Genomic DNA, 9126 nt, shown 5'->3' on the forward strand with positions numbered 1-9126 from the left:
AAAAAAACTATTTGGTTAAAATTTGGACTAAAAAAAATTTTGAGTGAATTTTGTAAAATCTCTGCATTTAGGAAATTCATCAGATTCTGTTAATTAAGAGAAACTGAGATTTTAAGATTGCTCTATTTCAATTTTGAACTATGTAAATAAGACTATTTGGTTAAAGTTTGGCTGTTTATTAGTTGTTGAATAATTTTTTGACAAACTAATACATGAAAAAAAAAATTTGTAAAATGATATGATTAGATTTTGTTATTAGAAGAGACTGCTATTTTCAAAAAAGTTTCAATGACACCAAACTGTATTGTGTGCAAATTGCTATATATCTCTTGGTATTAAAATGTTTAAGGAAATGAAGTGCCAACTACACATAAAATAAAAAATATTATGGTGCCCAGTTTACAATAGCTCTATGATTCACTGACCGCTACTGATAGAAATAATAACTTTCAGAAATAGCCATTTCATTTAGCTCAAATCTAAACAATGGTTCGGACTGCGGATGTCATTGACTTTGCGTATATATAAGAAAAGTAATAAAATTTATAATGCGATAGTAATGTTGTTACAGTTTTTGATTTGTTTACAAAATTTGATTTATTATGGTCGCAACAGCCGATAATAATTTTATGCGTATATATTTCCTTATTGCTTATTATAAATGGAAAGCAGAGAAAAGAATATAAAATGTAAAAAAAAATATATGAACGCGACTACTATATAAAATAATAACATTATAATCAGTGATACTATTTGAAGACGCTCTATTTGAGTTAGCAGATAAAACTAATAACAAACATCAGAGAAAAAATAATATGTGATGATACGTACAAATATTAACAACGCTGTAATCAATATTAATAACACACTTCATCATAACAAAGAAAAATTACTTTGATAAAACCATTAGTCCTAATCAATTCAATTTTTTGAATATGTAAACAAAGCATTGTTTTCAATTTAAAGTAACCGAATCGAATCGGGCTTTATAATAACATAGTTAAATTTTGGAAAATGACGATAGGGGTACGAATGATGAAATTATTATAATAAACCGAAACGTATGAGGAATAAACTAGCGGATATGTGGGTACTTCACTATTTTTATTGCCGTATTATTGAGGCATTGTGATGGCGCCCGTCAATGGGCGACTGTTTCCGTATCGTGATTGGGATACAAACATTAAACTAACCCTTCAGAATTCGAAATAAACCTTTACTAACTAATGACAAACCTAGCAGAGACATATGGGCTACCTATATTAAAAATATCCAACAAAGAGACAGCAAATTGCCAAAAATAAACACAAACTCCTTTAATAAGGTGACCACCAAACGTCCTGGATTGACCAGAACAGTTCTTGGAATCCGACATAGTGTCTTGGATTTTTCTAAGTGCAATATTTAATACGGATTCAGAATTATTTTTTCAGGACGGTATCAAATTTTTAAAAAAAGTAGTTTTTAATCATAAAAAAATATTTTTTTTACAAGTTCTTACACACTAAAGTTAATATCTAGATCTAGATCTATAATTTGGAAAAATATAAAAAAATGAGTTTTAATAATTTTAATAAATTAATTTGATTCATTAATAAAGAAAACTGATTTTAAAAATAATTTTTTAAAAATCTACCTCAATTTGAAACCCGCCCCAAATTTGAAAGAAAAAAAGGCCACCTTAACAAGAACGACAGATACAACAATATGGTAATATATACATATGGTAATTGAAATTAATTTAATTCATATTTATAAATTAATTTACTAAAACAGAATTATATCGTACGATTTCATCTATTTATTTTATTATTATTTTATTATTTATTTTATTTGCTAGTTTGATTGTAGAAATGCAGAATAATTCTGTTTTAGCATATTTGAAGACATGAATCATAAAAAAATCCTACCTTTTTGAAGTTCTCAGCCAGTGGCGGATACAGCTTTGGCGCCAGGGGAGGTCACATAATTAAATTATATATAAAACATATATTGGCAGTACGATTAGAAAATCCTTAAATTTTAGGAGTCTTTTAGTTACATTATAAAAATGTAAAGTGAAGTTATAAAATGTGTTTGGTAACAAAATACATAAATAAAATCATTATGAAGTAATTTTATTGCTAAATTAGTGTTCTAGCTAAGCCTTAAGAGAAGTTCAGGGGGGGGGGTCATGACCCGGTGACCCACCCCCTGGATCCGCCACTGTTCTCAGCACACTAAAATCTGGTAACATGTAATTCTATTTTTCTCCAAAATACATATTGCAATGTAAATTAAATTAATTTAAATTAATGAATTTATTAAAACAGAATTATTTCGTACGACTTAATGCTAATTTTCGTAATGCTGAAAGCTAATTTTCATTTTTATTTTTGTTGGTTTGAAATATGATAAAAAGTTTATTTGCTAGTTTGATTGTTGAAATGCAAAATAATTCTGTTTTAGCATATTTGGAAGCAAGAATCATTAAAAAAATCCTACCTTTTTGAAGCTCTCAGCACACTAAATTCTGGTAACATTTAATTCTGATGATCATTAATCAAAATCTGCAACAAAAAAAAACTTTGATTAGTGCTTATCTCATTTAATTAAATATGATATAGATAATGAAAGTAATTTTAAATTCTATTAATATTTAAAAAAAAAATGGTTAAATATCTGACAAAATTTAGTGAAATTTTGTTGCTACATTATGCATACATTATTATGAGTAGAGTGCGAAAAATAATACAGCAATGTTTATAAGAGAGTTATAAAAAAAATGTTTGTAGAGAAAATTTATATAAGATAATAATTGCAAGAAAAAATAGTATAATAAACTACAGACAAAGTAAATAGCAATTCTCAATAATATACGAGGAAACCATAGATATATTATGAAATACAGTTCAACAAAAAACTGTATCATCGACATCAATGCTTTCTATAGAAGCTTCATTTCAGCCTTTGTAATGGCCATTTATTAATAAAAATCTTCTAAAAAAGGTATATTTTTATTACAATCAATTCTTGAAACATATTTATCGCCTGAACACAAACGCCCAAAGAAATAAATGCGACAAAAACAGAATAACAATGCTTCGAGATTCTTGAGCGTACCAGGTTTTAATTTACACGGAGCTCGGCGTATTGTCTCGTTAAAAGCGCCTTTGTTAAGCCGCGGCTCGTGTTCTTAAGGTAATTTTTTGAAGCAGGCGGTTTGGTATAGAAAACGCTTTTGTATCGGACTTGGTGAGAATACAGAGAAATATTTATTGGGGGGGGGAGGGAGGTGGTTTGATAAATTTGATGTAATAAATTTATATAAATGATGTATATAAAATTTAGTTCTTGGTCATCCAAATTTTCTAGCTAAATTTCTAGGAACAGCAGGCAACTATAGAAGATCACTACAGAATTCAATAAAATTCTAGTTCAGCCAGATCAATCAATACATTTTATCCTCGCCCCTGTTTTTCCAAATTTTGCCTTATGATAAAAAGGCATCTAAATTTTAGGTGCCTTTAGAAGTTAGCAATTTCTTAAGAGCTTTTTTAGACGTTGTCAAGTAGATAGAGCATCAATAGTACTACCTTCTGTTTTTGAGCTCATGTAAAAAAGTGAAACATTTCCAATAAATTGATCTACAATTCCTGCCATAGTGTCCAAAGACTTAATTACAAACCCCATTGAAAGTTCACAATTAAAAATCAATATTATAAGTATTTTTGTATTCTTTTATGTAAAATTTAGTTCTTGGTCATCCAAATTTCCTAGCTAAAATTCTAAGAACAGCAGGCAACTATAGAAGCTCACTAAAAATTCAATAAAATTCTAGTTCAGCCAGATCAATCAATCCATTTTGCCCTTGCCCTGCTTCTCCAATTTTTGCCTTATGGTAAAAATGCATCTAATTTTTAGATGCAATTTCTTAAGAGATCTTTTAGACGTTTTCAAGTAGATGGAGCATCAATAGTACTACCTTCTACTTTTGAGCTCATGTAAAAAAGTGGAACATTTCCAACAAATTGATCCACAATTCCCGCCATAGTGTCCAAAGACTTATTTACAAACCCCATTGAAAGTTCACCATTGAAAATTCAATAAAATTTTAGTTCAGTCAGATCAATTAATCCATCTTGCCCTTGCCCTTGCCCCTGCTTTTTCAAATTTTGCCTTATGGTAGGAAGGCAATCTAAATTTTAGATGCAATTTCTTAAGAGCTCTTCTAGACGTTTTCAAGTAGATGGAGCATCAATAGTACTACCTTCTACTTTTGAGCTCATGTAAAAAAGTAGAACATTTCCAATAAATTGATCCACAATTCCTGCCATAGTATCCAAATACCATTGAAAGTTCACCATTGAAAATTCAATAAAATTCTAGTTCAGCCATATCAATTATTCCATTTTGCCCTTGCCCCTGCTTTTCCAAATATTGCCTTACGGTAAAAAGGCATCTAAATTTTAGATGCTATTTCTTAAGAGCTCTTTTAGACGTTTTCAAGTAGATGGAGTATCAATAGTACTATACCTTCTGCTTTTGAACTCATGTAAAAAAAAGTGGAAGAAGTGGAATAGTGTCCAAAGACTTATTTACAAACACCATTAAAAGTTTACCATTGAAAATCGATATTATCAGTTTTGTTATTGCTAAGTGCTTCAGATGATCATTATGAAGACTAATTGCTGTTTTTGAACTATTTGTTCGACATTTTCCATATTACAACTTTCTGTTTTTGAGCTCATTTAAAACTTTTCCAACAAATTGATCCAAAACTTCATACTTAATAGAGACTTATTAACTTATTGAAAGTTTTTTTTTCAGATTCTTTCAAAACTAAAAATGTCAACAAATACTATATTCTAGTATATTTAATTAGTCATAATTGGATTGGACAACTTCTGGGTTGCAATCCATTCAAAAATCCATATAAAGAAGTCTAAACAATTACTGAATCTTTTAAGTGTGACAGATTGTAATTAAAAAAATCTTTCAAATCAATATTATCAATATTTTTGTTTTCTATACTTCGAGTATAGTTAATTAGCCATAATTGGGTTGGACAACTACTGGGTTACCATCCATTCAGAAATCCATATAATAAAGTCTAAACAATTACTGAATGTCCCAAGTGTGACATATTGTAATTAAAAAAATTTTTTCAAATCAACATTATCAATATTTTTGTTGCCTCAGATCATCATTAGATATACTAATTGCTATTTCTCCAGCATTTTCCACATTTGCTCAATCTAAACCAATTTGTTACACCAACTGAACTATTTTTTCCACTATTTTATCCATTTTTTGAAGAATCCACCGGAAGAAATAAAATTGCTAAACCAAAACAGCGCTAAACTAAGCAGTGTTATATGAAGCATTTGATATGGTAATTTGACTGTAAACGTATGTATGTAACTGTAGATATGTTACATTTAATTTCTATATTTATCTGCATCTCACAGGTCATCAAAAAACTGATTAGCAATTATTTCTCCCCATATAACCAGCTTCTCCAGGTCATCCACGGAATTACCTTACGAGATTAAGTGAGTTGAAACGACTATAGCGATCATCTACTTTGATATACATGGTCTATTAAGTAATTAAAGAAGAAACCAAGCATCTTGTGTGCATTACAGATATATTTATGAAATAGCATTTTATGCTCGAAACATGTTCTTAATCTTGTTTTCTTTACGACGGCAATCAGAGATATAATACGAGGCAAAAAGATCGATGCTCTGCACATATATTAGAGATGTTAAGGTACCGTACTAAGAAAATCGTGCGAATTATTCAGATTCCCCGTTGCGGTAAGATATAGATGCAGATTTACATAATGGATGTATTTTATTTAACTCCGGAAATATAATGTTGGTTTTATCTAATAAAATGCATAAAGGAGCAGCAAAGACTCACAACTGCCTGATAAAAATCAAATATGTATAGAAATCAAAATAAATTAAAATAAAAGAAAATAAAGTGCGAATTTTGGTGTAAATCTTGTCTTACAAAATATGGAATAAATAGCATAGCAAGTTTAATTTTATCGAGGACTAAGGTATTTGGAAAGCTATTAAATTTTCCAAGAACGCCAATCAATTGAACATTTGAAATCACGTTTTCCACGTAGAATTTATCCATAAATACGTTCTATCTGTAATTTACAATATATAAATCTGTCGCTGGCGCGATTGCCATGACATTACGGAAATATCTGCAACGGATAATAGTTTTCGCATGAAAAATCATTGAATTTTTTTCATTACAAGCGAACAAGACATTTTAGAAATTTATAGCAAAATGTTATGAATTATTGGCAAGGTTAATGCACCCAAGAACAAATATAAAATAAATTAATTGATGATTGATGTATATTTTCTAAGATTTGTTTTATTTGTAAAATGCACACTATAAATAATGAAACTCTGATACCTACAGGGTATACTTATACATCTCTTTCTTGGAATCAATTTATTAAAGTAAAACAAAACAATTGTACCACTGTACTTTTTGTAGTTTTACTACTGACATTAGTTAAGACGCTGCCTTTACTCTCATTATAACCTGACAATAAGGCTAAAGCTCTTTCAACACTCAAACGCTCCAGAAAATATCATTTATATGAATTGAATAATCGAAAAACAAAGTAATGCACACAGAAGATCCATTCCAAATGCCCCACCAAATGGTTTACAACTTGAACTATACATTCATTTATATTTAAGCTCTAAATTTCTTCTAATGCTCAAGTTGTAAATGAGAACAGAACATGAGATCAGTAAAAATATCGTTTTACAATCGTCGATCACCCACAGAGCTAATCTAGTTCTTAAAATGATAACTGTGCAAAAGAGTTGCTGAAGATTGCGAGGACGTACAGAACAATAAATAAATATATCAGATATGCACAAGTGATTAATTATAACAACGTCCCAAGTTAATCGAGTTTCTCCTGGAAGACGTGTATCGAATCACAGAACTCGATATGGACCGATTTAATTAATACATCTATTCCAAGTATTGATTCGGAAGTAGAGAAACCAGAATAATTATATAAAGAAATAAAATATAATTCATAAGAATAGATAGAAGAAAACTTATTTTCAGCATAAACGAGAGAAAACTGATTTAGACAACTAGGATTTTGTAAATATTCTTCCTCTTTTCATCTTCTTCATTAATGTTTAGAAATTAATTATCTAGTTTCTCTGCAGAAAAGTATATTTGTGACATTTGATTATTTTATAACTTTACAGAAGACCATGTTTTTGTGACTAGACTAAATCCAAGACCGTTTTTTATTATTATCTTATTTCAATTTCATAAAATACCGAGTGAAGTACAGAAAAATCTATCAGCAGTTCTATTTTGGCAATACTGAATCTAAGAGCTTAAAATTTAAAAGCAACAGTCCATAATTTAAGATATACAGATGATAAAGAGACAAAAAAAAAATGATTGAACTAAATATTTTTTTTAAATTTTATCGACAACTATCTTGGAAAATTAGGGCAATGTGATAATTAGGTCATCATATTTATGTGAAATCATTTGGACTCAGAGTTTCCGATCCTCTATCAATATTACAATGTGAATAAGAATAATATGCAACTCTAGAACCCCGTTAAGACAATTTTGCTTAATGTTATTTCACGCATAATACGCCACTTTAAAATCGTCCCCAGCACTGAGTATATCTGTGAAATCATTTGGAGTTCCAAGTCCCTTATAAATATTACTATGTGAACAAGAATGATACACTACTCTAGAATCCGGTTAAGACGATTTTGCTTAATATTATTTCATGCATAATACGCCACTTTAAAATTTTCCCCAGCACTGAATATATCTGTGAAATTATTTGGAGTTACAAGTCCTTTATTGATATTGCTATGTGAATAAGAATGATACACTACTCTAGAACCTGGTTAAGACGATTATGCTTAATATAATTTCACGCATAATACGCCATTTCAAAGTAGCCTCAGCACATTGAAGCATATTGTCCACATACCGCTATCTTGCATTAGATGTGATTTGATCCAGTTATTGGAAAATCGTCTTAACAGAGAGTTAATGTCACCAAATCAGAATTGGAATCCAATATCAGTAGTTGAAAACTAGTTATATTTGTTTCAGATTGAAAAACAAGAGCAATCTAAAAATGAGTATTATCCACTCCGCATGGTCTTATATCATAATCGACCAATCAATGCTATGATATTTTTTTAAACATATAATAACAATAACATGCCGCATTTCTCGAACAAAGGTTTCTCCTCTACAACTATCCAATTGTCAGTCTGAAGATTAATTTAAAGTAATAAAAACGCATGCAAGTTCCCATTATTGTGGCAACCTATCATCTTGTTGACAATATTGAGGGAGTGACTGCCGTCATCTGTGACTTGAACCAACAAGAGCCGAGGGGAGTCTCGGTGTCTTCTGTGTCTTCTGCATCGTACGCAGTACGCACCGTGGAATGGGAAATATCACGCGAGACGAATCGCATGTACATTGTTATAATGCGTACGACTATGAGTCGTTTGTATTGCCCATATGCATGCGAAGACGAAAGGTACTCAAATGATAAACTGAATTTGAATTTAGAAAAATTTACATCCTTTTATTGGTTCTACTTGTATAGAACAATAGAACCTAGGTGTAAGTTGGCTACAAAACTAGGTTGGTTAGGTTGCAAAATCTTCCCGATATTTGTAATTAATCGACTCAATGAAATTTGAGATTTACCACCTTTTAAAATTGTGACCAAGAATTAGAAAATTTGACAAGGCTCATTCTATCAATCTTTGTTCATTTTTTATAATTATACTATTTTTCATAAGCCTATAATAGTTTAAGATTTTAGGATGTTCCTTAAGACCAACATACAAAGTTTCATCAAAATCCAAACTTTGATGAATTTTTACATCAAAACGATTTCTCAAAAGACTATAATATTTTAGGATGATCCTTAAGACCAACATACAATGTTTTATCAGAATCCAAACATTGATGAATTTTTATAACAAAAAGACTTTTCGAATGCCTATAATATTTTATAATGTTTCTTAAGATCACCATACAAAGTTTCAACAGAATCCAAATTTTTACAACAAAAAGACTTTTCAAAGA

The sequence above is a fragment of the Ctenocephalides felis genome, unplaced genomic scaffold (assembly GCF_003426905.1).
Source record: "Ctenocephalides felis isolate EL2017-DRISC unplaced genomic scaffold, ASM342690v1 CF-g0.4_SCAFFOLD_03570, whole genome shotgun sequence".
NCBI lineage: Eukaryota > Metazoa > Arthropoda > Insecta > Siphonaptera > Pulicidae > Ctenocephalides > Ctenocephalides felis.